This window comes from Hippopotamus amphibius, unplaced genomic scaffold (genome assembly GCF_030028045.1).
Source record: "Hippopotamus amphibius kiboko isolate mHipAmp2 unplaced genomic scaffold, mHipAmp2.hap2 scaffold_375, whole genome shotgun sequence".
NCBI lineage: Eukaryota > Metazoa > Chordata > Mammalia > Artiodactyla > Hippopotamidae > Hippopotamus > Hippopotamus amphibius.
Genome location: NW_026648493.1, coordinates 35001 through 55287, shown reverse-complemented (window position 1 = coordinate 55287; position 20287 = coordinate 35001).

Below are 20287 nucleotides of genomic sequence, written 5' to 3'. Positions count from 1 at the left end.
CCGGGCGTCAGACAGCCGCCCCCAGCCCGGAGTCCTGCCCGCGTCCGGAGCCCCAGCGTCTATCGGCGACAGACGCAGAAGAACACCGTGTCAGCACCTATCTGGTGGCAAAAAGGCCCCATTTCCGGCGGAAGAAATCATCGCGCCCGACAGCGGGGCCCACCCACGAGGTTCACGGGGGCCCCCGGAACCTCGGTCCGGCCACCTGCCCCCAACACTTCCCCATCCACACTTGCCCCGGAGCGCCCGGGGCCACCTGGTCGACCCGGGGATGGAGGGGTGGCAGAGTGGGCCGGGGACACGGGGGAGAGGGAGCGGGCTGGGGACGCCCTCCCCGGTCCCCCCACGCGGGCAGGCACCGGTCCATCCGAGTCTCCGGGCCAGGACTTGGTTCCAAGAAAGAAACACAGCACCCCTCCGAGCCGCCTCCGATGAGCGGGCCCCATGAGGGACCACGCCCGGGCCCGGGAGCCCCTCCCCGGGCCACCCAGTATGGCTCGCGCCAGTCCCCACCTCCCGGCCCGGACTCGGGGTGGAGAGCGGAGGGGGGAGACAAAGTCGCGTCCGACGACCGGGACCCACGCGGGCACGCTGACAGGCCGGGTGCACCCTCGCCGGCCACCTGCGCGAGCAGGGGCCGGTCCGTCCACGTCTCCGGACCCATCGGGACTTGAACCCATTTCTCCAGGGAGACGCCCGGAGCCCACGGGGCAACGCACCCAGGCCCGGGCCAGCCTCTCCGGGTCACCGCTGGCGGCCCAGGCCGGTCCTCACCTCTGGAGTCCGGCTCGGAAAACCATCGGCCCGAAAGCATCTGACGACCGGGACGCACGCGCGTCCACCACCGAGCCCGTGGCGGCCTCCACCGGCCTCAACGCTCGGCCCGAGCCGGTCCCCACCTCCGGAGCGGGACGCGGGGGGCACCGGGAAAGGGAGGTGGGGGGGGTCGGGGAACGAACGCTCCCAAGGGCGGCCCAGGAGAAGGCCGGGCCACCAAGTCCCAGGCGCTCCGGGCGCGGCAGACCCTCTCCTCTCCCACCGCGGCGGCACGACCCGACATGGGTTCCCGCGGCCGGAGGGGCACGGGCGCATGCTGGTCGACCCGGCCAGGCGGCCCCTCAGCCCCGGCTCGGGAGCGCGGCGGCAGTCACAGCCCCATAGATCTGCAGGCCCAATCTCAGGCGACAGCAGGAGGCGCCTACGCCTCGGCGCCACCGGGGCTGCCAGCACCAGCGTCGCCCGCCTCCCGGAACTCTGCTTCGGGCCCGGCGGCTGAGTCACAGCCCTCGACAAGGTCGCCGGAGCTCCGGAGGGAAGGGACAATATAAAAGCGGCCGCCAGGTGGCGCCCGACAACCGGCTCGAACGTCCCCGGGCCGGATCCCGGTCGCCGGCCGGCCACCGAGGACGCCGGAGCGCCGGGCCGCCCAAACGCCCGAGCTCCTCCCGGAGCGGGGCGGGCGTCCCGCGCGGCCCCGAGGGGTCCGCCTCGGAGCTAGCTCCCGGCCCGACACGACACGACACGACACGACACGGCGCGTCCCGATCCCCGGCAGCACACGGGGGCGGGGGTAGCTGGCAAGATGCCGCCGGGAGGCTGCCTGGAAGGGGACGCGATTCCAGGCCATGGGGGGGGGGGGGGGCGCGGGGAATTCCACGGAGACGCCCACAGTGCCACAAGCGAGATCCCCAGCTCCCCGGAGGGTGAGAGGGAGGGAGGGAGGGAGGGAAGGCGGGGACCAGCGAAACGAAACCAGGCAAGCGCTCAGAGAACGACGCAGGAACTCATCCCTTCTGGCACGGGGAAGGGCTTTGGAAAGCTGATACGCAGAGCCCGGAAGCTAGAAACGAAAGTAAACATACACTCTGGCCCCACACAAATGGAAACAAACATCTATTTCCGCACAGACCGCGACAAAGTCCAAAGAGAACACATGGGTGCGTGGGTGGGGAACATGCCCTTGAGGTCAGAACGTGGATTTCAAAATGGACTGACCACAGTCACCGGCGGGCGGGGGCAGGGGGGCGGGGAGCAGCGAGTCAACAGCCATCCACTAAAGAAACCGCGTTCCAGGACATCTACACAATGCAACGTGGTGAGTGTGCGTGCGTGCGTGCGTGCGTGCGTGCGTGTGTGTGTGCGCGCGCGCGCGCGCGCGTGCGTGTGAGAGAGAGATTTACAGTAAAGGTTCACAGTGACCTGTCGTCCCACCAAAATCAAACCAAGCCAAACTACCAAAAAGTCAAAGTCAAGCTCTGGGACTGCTGTGGCCCTTCAAGGAGTACGTAAAGGCACACACACATGTACGTGTATGCACACGTGTACACGTACAGACACACACACGTGTACACGTACACACACACACGCATCTGAAAACCTCAAGCATGTCCCATAAGAGGTTCCTGTCCAAAACAGGGCAAGGCCTCATGCAACGCAGCCCCCCCAGAACAAGCAACCCGATGGGGAAAGTGGGCAGGAGGCCTGAACAGAGCAGACCAAGACCAGGCATTTTCATCCACAAGGAAACAAAGCCAGAAAAAACCAACAGAAAACAACGCCCACAAAGGAAACAAAGCAACAAGGACGACGACCCCCACCACTCCAACAGCAACCGCAACACAGTTTTCCACTGTCAACAAAGCAACCAACAGTACCTTTCTTGGGGGGTGGGGGCGGGGACAAAACCAAAAGCCAAAGGAAACCTTTCCCTGAAATACAAGAAACAACTGGGGCTGCCTAGCTGGCGCACTACTTAAGAATCCGCCCGCCACTGCAGGGGACACGGGTTCGATCCCTGCTCCAGGAAGGTCCCACATGCCGCGGAGCAACGAAGCCCGTGAGGCACAACGACTGAGCCCATGTGCCGCAACTCCTGAAGCCCCCGTGCCTGGAGCCCGTGCTCCGCACCAAGAGAAGCCACTGGCAATGAGGAGCCTGCGCACCACAACGAAGGGGAGCCCCCACTCACCGCAACGGAAAGAAAGCCCGCGCACAGCAAAAAAAGACCCAACGCAGCCCATCAAATACAGAACCATTTTTTTTTTTAAATGGAGGGTATGATAGAAAGCGCTGGCATTTCTCTGCACAAGCATACACGGCCAGGCCCAGGATCTGGAATCGCGACAGCAAGTTCCAAACGGCAGAGGAAAGTGGCTCCTGACGGGACACCTATTTTTCACGCTGAGAGAGACCACCACCATGTCATGCTGGAGGACTCAGAGATATCACCTGGCGCCTGACAGAATGGCTCCCCGACAACAGATGACACTACGGAAAACAGCACAGAAGTCCCTGAAAGCACTGCACCAACAACTACCACGTGACCCAGCAACTCCACTACGTGCCCACCGAGGGGGTGAGGGTGACACATACATACACGTGTATGTGTATCCACACCTATCCCTATGTAGCCATAGTTAGGGACATACCGATAGCGCTCTCTGTGTGCATACGTCTCTACCTAGTCACACACAGGCGCGCGCGCGTTTATGACTCAACCCTACCAGGGAATGAGGTCTTGCCATCCGCGGAAACATGGAGAGACCCAGAGGGTATTGCGCTACACAAGATACCTCAGGTCGCGAGACTATCATGTCTGTGAAGAACGTACACAGCAATACACACACATGAACACAAAGAAGGAACCGCAAACAGGTTCCTCGACACCTAAAAGGAACAAATGGGGGGTGGCCAGAGGAGGGAGGGAGGGGGGAAGAGGGAGACGAGTGCAATAGGTGAGGGAGAGGAAGCGGTGCCCACTTCTAGTTATGAAATAAACAACTCACTCGCAGGATGTCATGTACAGCAGGCGGAATAGAGTCCATCCTACTGTCATGACATCGAATGGTGACAGACAGTAACGAGACTTATCACGGAGATCCCTGGGCCATGTGTAAACATAGCCACTCGCTAGGGTATACACCTGAAAACCAATATACTCTTGTCAGTCTGTTAGACTTCCATTTTAAAAGGGCGGGGGGAGGAGGGAGGGAGGGGGGAGGGGGGCAGAGAAAGGAGCAAGAGGAAGAGGAGGGTGGTGGGGGAGGAGGAGGAGGGGGGGAGGAGGAGGAGGAGGAGGAGGAGGAGGAGGAGGAGGAGGAGGAGGAGGAGGAGGAGGAGGAGGAGGAAAAAGATGGCTTGCCTTGAAGAAATCAACAAAAGGAAAGAGCGAGAGAGACAGAGACAGAGGCAGAGAGAGACGCGAAATCAAGAGTGGACACTCAGGTGACTGCAAGAGTTAAGGGAGATTAAGACAAGAAACAAACTCCCAACAGTAGTTTGGTAAGTCCAAAATCAAGATTTGGATATCATGCTGGCATCAAGCACCAACCCTTCTAAATGGACACAAAGACACACAGGCCTCCCTCACTTGGGGCGGGGGGGTCGTCAGGACCAGGAAATGACCATGCAAGCGGAAGCTGGAAAAGGCAACCTTGTTCATCCACGGCGGAAACATACCATGGTCCCACAGCATTCAAAACATTGTATCAAAACATGTACAAACGGCTCTTCCTCACTCCCAATGAAAACTGCAGAGAACGTCCAAAACAGCCAACGTGTGATTTGCTTAGCAGATTGTCATGGAGAGCCTCGACCAGAAAGCATCGCTTTCGGTTTGTAACATCATAGGAACAGCAGTCTCAACAGCGCTTGCCTTCTTGGCGCAGTATCATTTCTACGCCTGGATACACAGTCCTACTTTGGGGTGGGGGGGTGGGGGTGAGGGAGCCCTGCCAGCAGTTCCTATTTTTCAAAGCAGACCTCTTCCCCCTCCCCCCAACCACCACCACCATTTTTCTTATTTTTTTTCTCTTTCCTCTGGTCTCAGGTTCTGCCCAATCCAGTCCACTGGCCTCCATCCCAGGCCACTGTGGGCTGTGTGTACAGATTTGCAAGATGAAGACAGTTCTCCCCAGAGAACCGGGCAGCCGCCCGGCTGAGATCTAAAAACCGATCTGCTCATGCAGTTCCACTTTTTCTTTTTCTCTTTTAAATGGGCTTCTTTCTGTCAAGGAGAAGATTTCCAAATCAAAAGGAGACCGAAAGATTTCTAGGTTCCACAGCTTCAGGATTCCATGGATCGGGGGTGTCAAAAAGTCTGCGCAGGGCCTTCAGTAAAGGCCGTCTTTCTCAGCGCACACAAGTCAACCCGAGACCAAGGCAACCTGAGGGCAAAACCCCTCGCTTGATTTCATTTCTCCCATTAGGCCCCGAACATCAGAGCGCGTGTGACAGAGAGAGAGAGACAGAGAGAGACAGAGACAGAGACAGAGACAGAGACAGAGACAGAGACAGAGACAGAGACAGAGACAGAGAGACAGAGAGAGAGAGAGAGAGAGAGAGAGAGAGAGAGAGAGAGAGAGAAACCCCACAAAAGAGAAACAAACGAAAACCCCAGCAAAGGTTCCATACATTGTTCGCCAGGATTGGAAGTGATGACGTCGTTGCGGGGGAGGGGGAGAATTATGCGGAGGGCACTTGCAAACCTCGCGGTTGCAGCCAGCAGGTGCTGACAGATACGTTTTTGAAACCGGCTGGCGGCGCCCTTGAGCTTCCTACGGTTCTGACCATACCCGTTCTCAGGGAGGTGGCTGTGGAGCCCAGGATAGGCCACGCCAAAATGCACCTCCGTGGCACAGTGATCATTTGGCGTGACGGTGACCTCAAGCAGGCGGCCAACACAAGAGGGACCCTCGGGCTCTTCTTTGTGTCTCCCTGAAAGCGAGACATCCATCTCTCTCGCGGGTGAAAGGCGCACTCCCTGCATCTGCACCTGGAGTTAGGAGGACGCTCCGATCCCCAAAGTAGGGAATTCATTGGGGCCGAGAAGCCTAGGGAGACAGACACTGTGACTTCTTTCAGGGACCCCCCCCAAGCCCAAACTCTGTTTAGATTCTTCCTTCCCTCAGGGCGCACCCGAAAGCTAAGTCTCTCGGTCTGATCCCTGTCTCACACATGTACTGTCCCTTGGTCTACACAGTCGAAAAGCTGCCCGCCTCAGCCACTTCTCACGGCTAGAAGGTAAAACAACAACAACAACAACAAACGAACACGTGTTCCCGCTCCCGCTTCCTCTATCCGCCTTGAGTCCATGTTAGGATGAGTCCAGCCACGAGGACTCAAGAGGGGCAGAGGGGGAGATTTCCCCCTCCCCCAAACAGGAAGGGGTCTGGAACTCTCTTCCCAGTGGCCACCCAGCTCAACTCTGGGTGCCTGAACCCTAGTTTGCCTCCTTTCGAGTTTTAAATGCTCTTCCCTGGGTTAGAATCACAAGGAGAGATGCTCACGCATGTATGTCTTCCAAGTTTTACGTGACATGGGGCAGCCCTCCTAAGAAAGCAAAGAAAGACTCAGAGAAGTGGCAACACCTACAATCTCTTCGGTTCTGCTGAGGAGAGGGAGGAAATCTGGGAAAGTAACTATACTATGGCCCGGGCTGGCGGGCGCCGGGGTGGGGGGGGTGTTAAGGGAGCTAAAGGAGGATGAGATTTCTTAGAAACTCATTCTTAGGCACAGAAACATTGGATGGATGCGGGACCCCACCTCTTCTTTTCCCTTGTGTTGGGAAGATCATTTGGCTCCTGCCAGCTGGGGTTTCATGCCCCCACGAATCATCAGGCGAGTGCTCCGGAGAAAAGAGCGAGAGCACAGGTCAGGAGAACATGGAGAAGATGGCTGCCGGATGCCCGGGGCCACACGGATGTCTTCGGGGGCACAGGCACGTCCACGATCTGTGGACCATGTCTACGGCAGATTGGGTGTGTAGGTCATTTTGAACAGGCTCCCATCCACCTGCCCTCATTGGGGTCCTGTCTCCAGCTCCCCTGAGCGGTGCCGTCACGGCCAGGTGAAGACAGGGCTCCTCCAGGGGCGGGCCCGTGCCAGAGAAAGGGAGACGGCAGTGAAGTCCTCGAGCTTCGGGTACTTCTACCAGAGTGACTCTCCTTCATCAAGTCCCTGGCAGGTGGAGGGACACGTCTTTCTGACACGGTGGGGCCAGGGGAGGCTTAGAAAAAGGCTTCTGACAACCGCACCATCAAGTATGAGCTCTCCGTTTCCTTGACGGAAGAGTCCCCCACTCTCCCAAGTGGTAGAGCTAGGAACGGGCCCCTCGGGTCCCATCTTACACGTGAGAATGACATGCTGACTTTACCCCTCTTCAAGGCGGAGTTTGTAAAAGGTCAGCCCTGGAGGAAGGACCCAGCTTGTCAGTCCTCTCATGCTATCATCCAAGCCGAGGAGAGCCGTGCCAGGCCTCCACGGAAGGAATACGGCGGTCGGCTGCCTTTGGAGAAGATGGCTCTGTGAGCAGCAGCGTGGAAACCAACCGAGAAGCAGGGGCCACTCTAGAGGCCAGCAGGGTCCTTAGGGGCCCAGCCAGGCCAGGCCAGGCCAGGATGGAGAGAGGGGATGGAGCCGGACCTTTGAGGCCCTAGCCTCCACAGCACCTGGGATTCTGCTGGGATTCTTGAGAAACTCGCTCCACATTCTAGAAGGGCCTGCGTGTCACAAAGATACGAAGCCATACTTTCCTTAAAGAGCACCTGCCCTCAGGAAGTGGCACTCAGCACGCTCGCTGGTGATGGGCCAGACACACCCATAGACACTCAGGTTCCAGGGAAAAGCTTTGCTCAGCTCTTTCTCCCCTTGCGTCCTCAAAACACAAAGCCATCGCTTCCGGATACCAGGGAAGCTCTCAGGTAGGTTTGTGCTGGGGCGGGCGCCAACTAGAACTGTGAAGAGGGGAGATCGGAGCCGCAGAAGCTCTGGGGCCCCGAGGAAAGACGCCGCCGCCGATCCACCTCTCGCACCTTCCTCTCAGCGGGAGGGCCAGGGACTCTCCCCCCGCACAGGATCCTGGCCACACACGAGGGAGGGCCCACACCCACTGTCCTGCTCCTCTTTGCCTGGGGTGGGTTCAGAGACACTGGACTCGGCTCATCCCTCTCCACAGCGGCGCGTCCCTCTCCACAGCCGTGCACGGCAGGCAGCAGAGCAGAAGAACAAGAGCTGGCATCGTCCACCGTTCCCAGAGCTGCTCCATTCCCGTCCACGCGCATCCGGATGGGGCGCACAGACAGGGCGCCCGTCCTGAGGTCACCGTGTCGCTCCAGGTGCGGACTCCCGAGATGGTGACATCTCGGTCGAGGAGACCGTCCCCTGTGAGACCACAGGCTTGGCAGTATTGCCGAGAGCATGCTTCGTGGGCCATCTGCAATTCCATGTCACCGGAAACATACCGTGTCAAACTTGTGCTCGGCCTCCAAGTCAAAGGGCTGCCTGAGGACTTTGACCGACAATTCCAGTTGCTCCTGGCCTAAGAGACACAACTTCTCCCAAGAAAACAAACCGTAACACAATGTAAAGTCTGACCTACCTCCAGACGCGTGTTTGACGTGGCACGGCCATGTCCGGAGGCTCATGTGACTTCCATGCGGGGGCAGCCTGGGAACCGCCTTTCTGAGTCTCCCCCTCCCCGTGCGACCCCAGGGTAGGGCTGGTGCGAAGAGAACGCTGGATGGGATGTAGGCATTGGAAGTGAAGCCACAGCCAAGGCTCTCTGCAGGCTGTCGCCATCCCACACGGTGACAGGTGGGCACAGAGGTGCAGGGTGGAAGGCTGTCCATCCACACATACACACACACACACACACACACCCACCCACCCCCGCCGCCCTGCGTCTGGCTAGTGTTCCCAGCTGGTGCCCCCTGGACGACAGTGGCCCAGGCCACTCCTGGCTGCCTGGCCGCAGATCCACCGAGGGACAGCTGTGCCTTCCCCCGAGTCTCTCCATGTCTCCCCTGTGGCCCCGCACATCGGTGGCTACCTTTCCCTGTGGGCGCTGACAGCTCCATCGGCACTGCCACCTCCGCCACTGCCACCGGGCACTCAGAGGACTGAGAGCCACAGCCTTCCCTCCCCTCCCCTCCTCCGCAGCCCAGCCCAGCCCTGCCCTGCCCAGCTGCTCCCAGGCCTCTGGAAGGTCCAGTTCCTAGAACGAGGTCTTCATTCCTGTGACTCCCACGGTGTCTCTGCTTCCATGACACAGACCGGCTATGTTGTCCCGACAGTAGGACACACACAGAAACCCTGTGTGAAAATCATGAGGCTGACAGCATCATTCGTCATCTGAGACAGAAAATCAATACAGATATCATATTAAATACACATAATTATACGTAGGGGTGTGTGTGTGTGTGTGTGTGTGTGTGTGTGTGTGTGTGTGTGTCTGTCTGTCTGTCTGTCTGTCTGTCTGTATCTCACTGCAGTATTCACACAAGCATTGCCAGCCAAGCAGAACCTCAGGTCTCTGTGATAATTGTCCCTGGGGATGTTCTGCCGACTGTCACGCAGAGACCGTCGTTGTACGGAGACACAGGTAAAGACGTGTGTTTGTCAAGACAGGAGAACACAGAAAACACATCCTGTTTCACAGGGATGAACTAGTGTCATGATGCCAACCTGGGGACACGGGCGCCCGTTCATGCTCCTGGCCAGGCCCTGCAAGCATTAGGGGACCATCGCTTCTGTCCTTGTATGGGCCGCTCACTGCACCGAGTTCTTAGTCACCTCACGTAGCCCTCACCGCAAATCCACACCTTGAACGTGGTCCTCCTTCCTCATCGCCACCGCCACCACGTTCCTCCTGGTCTCTTTAAACGCGCACGCGTCCCTGGTGGGTGGGGTAAGGAGCCAGCTCCCCCCACCCCACCCCACTCCGGTGCCTGCCTGCCTGCCTGCCTGCCTGCCTGCCTGCCTGCCTGCGTGCGTGCGTAGAGTAGAAGCAGGGAATGTTCTGTCGTTCCCCCTTCCCAACCCGCGAACGAAGGAAACCTTCGTGTATCTTTCTATACTTTATGTGCTGTCGCCTACATGTGTTCCCCCATTTTTCTTTATCCACAAGAGCTCCCTGCAGTCCCCACTCTCTGTATGAACGGCATTCACACACGTCCAAAGTGAATTTATTTCAGCTTCTATCGGGTGGCATATCCAGATAGATCCTTTAGGTCAGGAAGCACAGAAACACAGCCAAGTCGAGTGAGTGCTGAACCAGAGTCATTTAGGAATCCTATGAGGTGACCAGTGTGGAAGGAGCATGTGTTCCAAGGCACTTCTTTTGATGTCTTAGGTTTACCTAGCCAGCAATGCAGATCCCATGAAAGTGGGCAGAGATCTTTTCTCCATAGGCTCTCCTGTTACGGAACGCAAGTGTGTTCCCGTGCCCACGGACGACACACAGTGAGGCCAAACAAGGGGACACGTCAGAGTTTGGGGCAGGGGAAGGTTTCTAGCATGGCCGAGCAAGGGGAGGGTGGGAATCTTTCTTTTCCAGAAAAGTTAGAACTTCTCTCAAGTTGCATGGGCCCAGAAAATGCTTTCTCCTCTTCGATCATCAGTCAAGGAAAGGTAGCACCTGGTTTTTCACGAGGAGATTTTCTTCCTAATTCCAGTTATCTTATAAAATAAAGAAGAAAAATTATGTTAATGTTTCACATAAGCGTCCAGGACTATTTCACTTCCATGATTTGAAGAAATGTTATTTTCTCTCCAACTGACACTGTCCTTGAAGGACCAAGCTAAACTTCTAAGGAGCCAAATTCCAAATAATTTTGAGACTAGGAAATACAAAGTGTAGTGTCATAGATTGATTGATGGATCCATTGATTTCATCAGACAGCAGTCATCACTTCTAAGATTATTCGAACACCACTAACGTTTGGGTAACAAAGTTGAGATGTCTGCGCTCGAGCACGTGCGCGCGCGCGCGCGCGTGTGTGTGTGTGTGTGTGTGTGTGTGTGTGTGTGTGTGTGTGTGTGTGTGACTCATAAGGGGATGTTTTCCATAGCTGTGCACTATGGCACTGCAGGATCTCTGGTTGCTGAGTACCCAGAGGTGGAAGCCCCGATACAGAGCTTGGACTGTGAAGTTATGCATGGGTTCTCAATGGTGTGTGTGGGGTCGGCCCCCCTAATCCCCCATGTTGGTTGTTCAACGGTCAACTCTAATATATAGATCAGAGAGGATATCATCCATGTGCTTCATATGAATAACTTTCCCAAATAATCTTTATCTTTTTCAAAGGAAGACATCCTGTAATCCATTTCATAAGATGCTATTGGGAACCTACTCCCCCAGCATGTGAATTATCCCTACAGAGCACAAGATCCCTGAGAAGGAGGAGCCCTGGACGCTGAGACACCAGGAAAGTAGGCTTTTAGATGATATTTTCTGCTTCTCATGAGATGACGGTGTCTACTGATCCTATTCAAGTGTGTAAAATGAGAGCCCCCTGGCAAGGATCAGCAGAAGGTCTTTGCTGCTGGGCCCTGGGCTCTTCCTTTCAGTGGGGAGGCCAAGAGCCTCAAGAAGGAAGGAAGGAAGGAAGGAAGGAAGGAAGGAAGGAAGGAAGGAAGGTAGGTGGGAGGGAGGGAGGGAGGGAGGGAGGGAGGGGAGGGTTTGCCCGGTGCCATCAGGCCCGTGTGTCACCCTAAAGAGAAGGGCAGCCATCGCCACTGCTGGAATCATGTCCCCATTTCCTGGGCAGGACATTCAAGAAGGCCTCCTCCTGTGTGTTTCGTGCATCACCTCGACGGTGCCCCCAGGAATAGTCACCGGAGGGAACTGTGCAGCTGAGCCAACCTGCCTGGGAACACGGCCTCCTTCCTTTAAGAAGTGGAAAACTCGCCCAGTGCTCTCTCTGTTGTTGTTTTTCCGGTCCTTATCCTTGTCCTTGTCGTCGTCATCGTTACTGTTGTTAACAAGTGAATGAGAGTGAGTCAGAAAGAGAAAAACAAATATTGTATATTCACACATATATGTGGACTGCAGAAAAATGGTACACATCAACTGGTGTGCAAGGCAGAAAGAGAGACACAGATGTAGAGCACAAACATATGGACACCAAGTGGGGAAAGCGGGGAGGGTTGGGGGGGAATGAATTGGAAGATTGGGGTACCAAATTGTACACTCTAAATATATACAGTTTATTGTAAAACATGAAAAGAAAAAAAGTTAAGAAAAAGTGAATGATGCCTCCGTCTAGAGGAATACTTGGCAGTTATTATGTTCAGGACCATTTCTTTTTCTGCCATTGATGGAAAACTCCTTGGATCCCGTTAGCATTTATGGATTCAAGGAGTGCAGTTCTTCATAGGTTCTGTCACGTCGTTAGGAGGGGAATCCTCATCAAGTTGCTTCAACCAGGACTATGTGTCCTTCAGATGCGGAGATGGAAATGAATGGTGCTCTGCGGGGCGGTGGGGGGGCGGGGGCGCGATGATAGGCACCCAGGACTCCTTCCCCCAGGCCTCCTTTTGTTCCCTCACTGCTTCCTGGAGAAGGGACACCCCCCCCCCCACGCACACACCGTCTAGGTGTGCTATTTGCTGTCCATAATTTCCCGTGCCCTTTGGGCATGGCTGATAGAGACGGACATGAAGCAGCAGGACGGCAAGCTGGCACCTGGGCCTAGGGAAGTTTCACAAGTGAAATATCAGAACTGGAGCTGGGACAGACATGCCTCCCCTTCCCGGGGCCGGGGGGGGGGGGGGGTGCGGAAGCTGGGCTGGGGGAGCTGGAGACGAGGGGCACAGAGAGAGGCAGGGAAGGGAGGCCCCACGTGGGCCTGGGAGAGACGGGGATGGGGAGGGCGGGGCGGTGGGGGGCAGGGGGCCACTGCTGACCGGCCTGGGTTCGGGTTCCCTGTCCCCCGTCCTGCTGAGAACGTGCCTTTGCTTCCTGCCCTCAGGTGTGCGAGAGGAGCACGTTTCTTTTCAATAAAGACCAATACATCATGTCACACTATGTTTGGTTTTGCTTGTTCATGTTCCAGACGAGGCCAACGAACTCTCCCAGGGGAGGTGTGGGTACAAAGGATCTGACAGGATGGGAGGGTGCGGGTCTGCGCATGGGCCAAGAAATCCAGAAAATCTGTCGTAGCTGAGACTCAGGCCTTTTTCAGAAATAGGCCAAGAGAGTTCAGCTTTGACCATTCCCTGCCAAGCAGTCATCACAGGTGCTTCCTGGAAGGGATTGAGTTGCAGAAACCAGCGTGGCCCGCAGCCCTCAGGCCTCAGCCCGGCAGGCAGGCAGGCAGGCAGCGGCTATTGTCTGTTGGTCCCGCCCCCGCCCCCGCCCCCGCCCCCGCCCCCGCCCGCTTCTCCACCGCTCGCTCCTTCCCAAGTCGCCAGGGCTGATAGTTGCCGGGAGAGGGGGAGGGGAAGTCCGGACGCTTCATTCCGCAGGGCCTTGTTCAATCGCTTCATTCAAATGCAGAATGCTCTCCGGTCAGATCGGGAGCCTTTGACTTTGCCTCGAGCTCCCCTTTATCGAACGGCTTTTTTTTTTCCTTCCCCAATTTCCCCACCCTTAGGCTGCCCCCTCCAAACTGCAGGGAGGGAGGGAGGGAGGGAGGGAGGGAGGGAGGGATGGGTGAAGGTTGTGTGAGAACTTCTCCTTGTCTCAGGCAAATAGGAGTCCCCTCTTTTTCCTAACCCAGGAAACCCCACTAAACCATTTGAGAATCACGGACATGCGTGGAAGCAAACGTCTTAACTTGAGATCGTGCTCTGCTGTGGGAGGACAGAAAGGAGGGCCAGAATGTCCGGTCTTGTGCTGTCCAGTTCTTAAGCGACTTGAATTCAAGGAGACACATTTTGGGGCGGCCTACTCTGAACATATTGAAAGCTGACCTGGTGACTGTGTGTGTGTGTGTGTGTGTGTGTGTGTGTGTGTGTGTGTGTGTGTGTGTGTGTGTGAGGGAGAGGGAGATGGAGGGAGGGAGGGAGGCGGGGAGGGAGGGAAAGGGAGAAAATAGGTTAGTAGAGGCCTCCATTTCATGGAAACTGTTTCTGAGTTCTGAGAACAGGTCGGTTCTGTGAAACAGTTATCATATCTCCTCTCAGGAGGCAGTGATGTTGATGGGCTCCCAAAAACTAGGCCTGTGGTGCAAGCAATCAGGTTATTTCCTAAGAGGCACTTGTATGGAAACCAAAGGAAGACAAAGGTCCATCACTGGAGCCGATTATAAACCAGTGGGGGGGGGGGGGGAGCGTGTGGGGGGCGGTGTCAGTGAAGAAGATTTGTAGATGTTAGGGTGGAAGCAACTTTAGCAGTTTGAAATGGCTGTGATGATGTCGGGTGTTTGGTTCGACTTTCAGAGTGGCTCTCACAGAAACAGGCACCAGGATGGTTTCCACAGGAGCTGTGGTGGCCATGTCTCTAAAGTTTTCACCAAGTCCTCCAGCTTCGGTCTGTAGGGCTTCAGGCAAAGGGCCGTTTTCGTTGTCAGTGATGCCAAGTCAAAAGGGTGGGCGAAAGTGGGAAACATTCATGGAGAGAGTTGTAGCCAGATATTGGGGGCAACTTGAAAGACTTCAGGATCCAGTCCGGTTTTCAGGTGAAAAGCAACACCCTAAGGAAAATGAATAGCACCAGAATCTCATATCCACAAGTGTGTATTCCCGTTTTATGGAAACGTAACGTGGGCCTCTAAGGAACGCGTGCAAGTGACTCTCTTGCCAAAGAAATAAGGAGCCTCACGGAGAGTTTCTGAATTCTGGACGGAGCAGGTAGGGAGAAAAAGAGAAGTGATTCCATTTTGCTGACAAGGGTACAAGTCACCAAATGGATGTCCAACTTTTAAAATAAATTGGGTTTTGTTTGTTTTCATTTTCCCTTGTAGCTGGAAAAGAAAAGATTTCACAATCCGTCCTGTTCTCTCTCTCTCTCTCTCACTCAGGTTAGGAGATTCTTTTCTGTTTGAAATAATGGAAGCATTTATAATGTCGTGCAGTTTCAGGTGTACAGCACAGTGATTTAGATAGAAAGATAGGTAGATAGATAGATAGATATAGATTCTGTTTCAGATTTTTTTTCTCTTACAGGTTATTACAAAGTATTGAGTATAGTTTCCTGTGCCAAGTCGTAAGAGCTTGTTGATTATCCACTTTACGTATAGGAATGTGTATATGTTCATCCCAAGCTCCTAAGGTATCCGCACCCTGCCCCCCCCCCGCCCCCAGCGGCTTCCCCAATCAGTCCTATTGTAGACAAGTAGTCATACACACACTATCATCCTAGTCCTCAGTTCATTCAGCCCCACGTAGGTCACTCGTTCTTCTCGGAGTCCAGTTTTCCCATCGGCCCTGTCAATCTTGCCTGATGATTGAGCGTGACTGGAAAAGTGATGGTCCCAAGAAGTTTGCAAGAGCTTTTGTGAAGGCTCATAGGACTTGCCCAGCGAAGTGGGTGCCTTGATCACTGCAGGCTGTGGAAGGTATACCCAAAGTGGCAAACACAATTTTTTTTTTAACCGTCTCTATGCCATGGTGAGGACAGAAGGCTTGCAGCAAGGGAAGGCTTCAACCCACATGGAAACCATACTCACCGTCACAGGAACGTTTGGATGACCCTTACTACGTGCCAGTGGAGTGAAGTCCAGTGGCCGGGGCTCAGGGGTTCCTGAGAGAGGAGGTCTGACGCCTCTGGGGACAAAGAGAATTGTTTTCCCCCAGGGTGACAAGCATGACAGGTCAGCCATTGCAGGTAACCTGTAGAAATCTTCCCACCAGCATCTATTTACAATTGGAGCCATTCGAAATGCACCAAGGTGGGTGGCGGAATGCGGGGGGCGGCGGGGACCTGGGGGGGGGGGTGAGGTTCCCCAGGAAGCCTGAGACATGGAGACCCAGTGGCCGGCCGGGCTGCTGCCCCTCTCTGGGGTCTGCTGTCCCTCTCTGGGGTCTGCTGTAGCCCCGACCCTCTGTTGAATGGACAGAATGGAATTGATCCACGTGTGGCCCCCCCCCACCCCCCATCATCTTTCAAGAGGCTGTTGTTGCCGCCTCGGCATGAAACTCGGGTGGAATATCTCCTTGATACTGGGCTCAGTCCCTGTCGTGTGAGCCTCCATTTGGACGACCGAAAACCCTGTATGCCAGGGCAGAGAAGAAGGATCCCATCATTTCCAGAGCAGTTGGAACACACCCGTGTATAGACACAAGCCAAAGAAGGCTTCACGTTCCTTCCTCTTCGACAATGCTTCCCATGTCAGGAAACCTCTCCAGGAAGCCTACTCCGTTTCATGGCTCTGCTTTCGAAGGAGAGAGAACACATTCTTGAGCTAGGCCCTCTCCTCTTGGATCCTCTCTCAACATGCATTCTAAGTGCAAAAGACTTCATGTGTCATTCGGTTTGGGGGCAAATGTGTCCAAAATACCCCAACGAGTGTAAAACAGTTAGATAGGTCACTGGGGAACAGTGCCTCCTTAGCCACGTCACCCACATCCCAGGGAAAGACTTGCTAGGCAAAGAGAGACGCCTCTTTCCTTGTGAGCCAACCCTGGCTCTTTGAATATCAAGAGGACTAAGTCCACGTGAGTCCCCCAAGACCTGATAAAGGTAACCTAGAAAAGAAGTGATGATTTTTAGAAGACATAAGCCTGCCTGCCTGCCTGCCTGCCTGCCTTCCTTCCTTCCTTCCTTCCTTCCTTCCTTCCTTCCGGAAAAAGGAAGGAAAGCTTTCTCTCTCATGACGGAGAGAGCAGAGCAATAGAAGAAACACCCAAGCCCGAGCCCAAAGTTGGCCTTTTTCACCGAGAGACAGAAAACTGAATTCTAGTTTTGCACTGGTTTCCTGTTGATACGAACACTCATGTGTGTCCTTGAATCCATCCTCATCTTAAGCAGTCCTGACCACGGTTCCCATTCCTTTCCGAAGATTCTTCTCCTCAGAAACCTTTTCCAATCGCCTGTGCCCAGTTTTAGCTTTTCCCTTGTGTCCTTTGTTTCCCATTTCGAAATGACTAGCTTTAGGACCGAAATGTCTTTTTTTCCCTCCCCCAAACCTTATCTGCATACCTTCTACCTTGCCTCCCCCCTCCCCACACTCCCCAAAGAGGTCCTCTTCCTACAATGAGGATGGCGACCTCGGGTAGCTTGGACCACACACGTTCCTTCTTTAGGATGCCTCATCCTTGGACATTTGTCACCGCCCCCCCCCGCCCCCCACCCCACCCCACCCCACCCCACCCCACCCCACCCCACCCCAATCCAATCCAATGAAAGTAAGGAAGCCAACCACAGTGACCCGTGTGAACATGGACTGCCTTGTAGAAGTCCAGGCTCCTGCCTAGTTTGTGGTTTCCCTAAAGCGCAAGATCTGTGTAGGCATGGAAGCACGCATATGCTCCAACTCTCCGGAGCAGGGAGACCCTTAGGCTTGTGGAGCTAGGGACGTTTCAGCATTTTCCCTTCTTTGGAGATGATGTAGACAGGCTGCTGAATGTCCATTCTTTCATGGCACTCAGTCCACCCCTAAACCTAGAGATGTTGGAAAGTCTTGAAGTCGGCCTATGGAAAAGAGTTCTTGTGGAAGACGTTCCCTTACACATTCTCCTCATCTCGTCCACACTTCTGTCCTCTGTGTGTTATGAGCGGTCCCACTTGGATGATTCGTGATTTCTTAAGACAGGAAAGCAGTCAGTCCTCATCTCTACACCTCCCGGCCGCCCCCTCCACCACCCTGTTCCCGTGAGAGATTTTCTTCCTGCTTTCAGACGGGAGAAGGAAAGGAGGGTCCGTGTTCCCCTCCTGTTGTCACCTCGCATGGCAAAATCTCCCTATGCCACGGAGGCCCATTTGGGGGCGGTGTCCTGCGGGCCCGAAGACCTTCCGAGTCAACCTCAAGGAGGATGAGGATGTTCTCTCTTGCCACCGAACCGGTGAACCCGATGGCCTTCTAAGCAATGATGTCTCATCAGCCCACCCCACCCGTTTCACACAGAACGGAACAGCCTCTCCTGGATGACTCGGAGCAGGGGAGTTCCTGGGTCTGTCAGAGAGGGCCCTCTGCTGGCGGTGGGTGAAAAAGCACTGCACAGGACAGGAGGTGTTCGTGGTGTCCTTGGGAAGGAAAGGCGGGGGGGCATTTTATTCTTGGAAAGCTTATGCTGGCCCAGGATGTACACTATGAAAGATGATGCGACCTCATTTGGGGCGGGCACCAGAGGAGGGAGACGCGGGGCGGGGGGGGGGGGGGGGGGGCGGGGAGGTGTAGAAACGCATAAAAGCGGTCCTACCTTAAATGAATAAAAAAATAACAAGCAATATAACATGTACAATAAAATAGAGCACACGCAAAGGAAACGAAGGCAAAGTACAGGAAACGAAGAGAAAAATGCAAAGCCTATATACAGTGCTTCCATGTTCCTCATTCAATCAGCTTGGTGCAGGAATCTCTAGGAGATGAACAGCAAGCATACACGGGTCAAGCGGCGGCCGCGGGTCCACCGGCAGCCCGGGGCTGCGCAGCCCGAGTCCGCGCGTGCTGTCGCTCGGCGGCCGGCGGGCCGGGTCTCTGGGCGCCCGCGGCCCGAGGGTCGCTCGGCGGCCGGCGGGCATGGTCTCGGGCGCGCGCGGCCCGAGGGTCGCTCGGCGGCCGGCGGGCATGGTCTCGGGCGCGCGCGGCCCGAGGGTCGCTCGGCGGCCGGCGGCCCGGGTCCCGGGCGCGCGCGGCCCGAGGGTCGCTCGGCGGCCGGCGGGCCGGGTCCCGGGCGCCCGCGGCCCGAGGGTCGCTCGGCGGCCGGCGGGCCGGGTCCCGGGCGCGCGCGGCCCGAGGGTCGCTCGGCGGCCGGCGGCCCGGGTCCCGGGCGCGCGCGGCCCGAGGGTCGCTCGGCGGCCGGCGGGCATGGTCTCGGGCGCGCGCGGCCCGAGGGTCGCTCGGCGGCCGGCGGGCATGGTCTCGGGCGCGCGCGGCCCGAGGGTCGCTCGGCGGCCGGCGGGCATGGTCTCGGGCGCGCGCGGCCCGAGGGTCGCTCGGCGGCCGGCGGCCCGGGTCTCGGGCGCGCGCGGCCCGAGGGTCGCTCGGCGGCCGGCGGCCACGGAGCCTGCAGGCCGCTCGGCGGCCCGGGTCCCGGGCGCCCGCAGCCCGAGGGGCGCTCGGCGGCCGGCAGCCCGCGGCCTGCAGGCCGCTCGGCGGCCCGGCTCTCGGGGAGCCCGCGGCGCGAGGGTCGCTCGGCGGCCCGCGGCCACGGAGCCTGCAGGTCGCTCGGCGGCCCGGGTCCCGGGCGCCCGCAGCCCGAGGGGCGCTCGGCGGCCCGCGGCCGGCTGGTCGACCTGCCTGCAAGTCGACCGGCGGCCCGAGGGTCGCTCGGCGGCCCGCGGCCACAGAGCCTGCAGGCCGCTCGGCGGCCCGGGTCCCGGGCGCCCGCATCGCGAGGGGCGCTCGGTGGCCGGCGGGCATGGTCTCGGGCGCGCGCGGCCCGAGGGTCGCTCGGCGGCCGGCGGCCCGGGTCTCGGGCGCCCGCGGCCCGAGGGTCGCTCGGCGGCCGGCGGGCATGGTCTCGGGCGCGCGCGGCCCGAGGGTCGCTCGGCGGCCGGCGGCCCGGGTCTCGGGCGCGCGCGGCCCGAGGGTCGCTCGGCGGCCGGCGGGCATGGTCTCGGGCGCGCGCGGCCCGAGGGTCGCTCGGCGGCCGGCGGCCCGGGTCTCGGGCGCGCGCGGCCCGAGGGTCGCTCGGCGGCCGGCGGCCACGGAGCCTGCAGGCCGCTCGGCGGCCCGGGTCCCGGGCGCCCGCAGCCCGAGGGGCGCTCGGCGGCCGGCAGCCCGCGGCCTGCAGGCCGCTCGGCGGCCCGGCTCTCGGGGAGCCCGCGGCGCGAGGGTCGCTCGGCGGCCCGCGGCCACGGAGCCTGCAGGTCGCTCGGCGGCCCGGGTCCCGGGCGCCCGCAGCCCGAGGGGCGCTCGGCGGCCCGCGGCCGGCTGGTCGACCTGCCTGCAAGTCGACCGGCGGCCCGAGGGTCGCTCGGCGGCCCGCGGCCACAGAGCCTGCAGGCCGCTCGGCGGCCCGGGTCCCGGGCGCCCGCATCGCGAGGGGCGCTCGGTGGCCGGCGGGCATGGTCTCGGGCGCGCGCGGCCCGAGGGTCGCTCGGCGGCCGGCGGCCCGGGTCTCGGGCGCCCGCGGCCCGAGGGTCGCTCGGCGGCCGGCGGGCATGGTCTCGGGCGCGCGCGGCCCGAGGGTCGCTCGGCGGCCGGCGGCCCGGGTCTCGGGCGCGCGCGGCCCGAGGGTCGCTCGGCGGCCGGCGGCCACGGAGCCTGCAGGCCGCTCGGCGGCCCGGGTCCCGGGCGCCCGCAGCCCGAGGGGCGCTCGGCGGCCGGCAGCCCGCGGCCTGCAGGCCGCTCGGCGGCCCGGCTCTCGGGGAGCCCGCGGCGCGAGGGTCGCTCGGCGGCCCGCGGCCACGGAGCCTGCAGGTCGCTCGGCGGCCCGGGTCCCGGGCGCCCGCAGCCCGAGG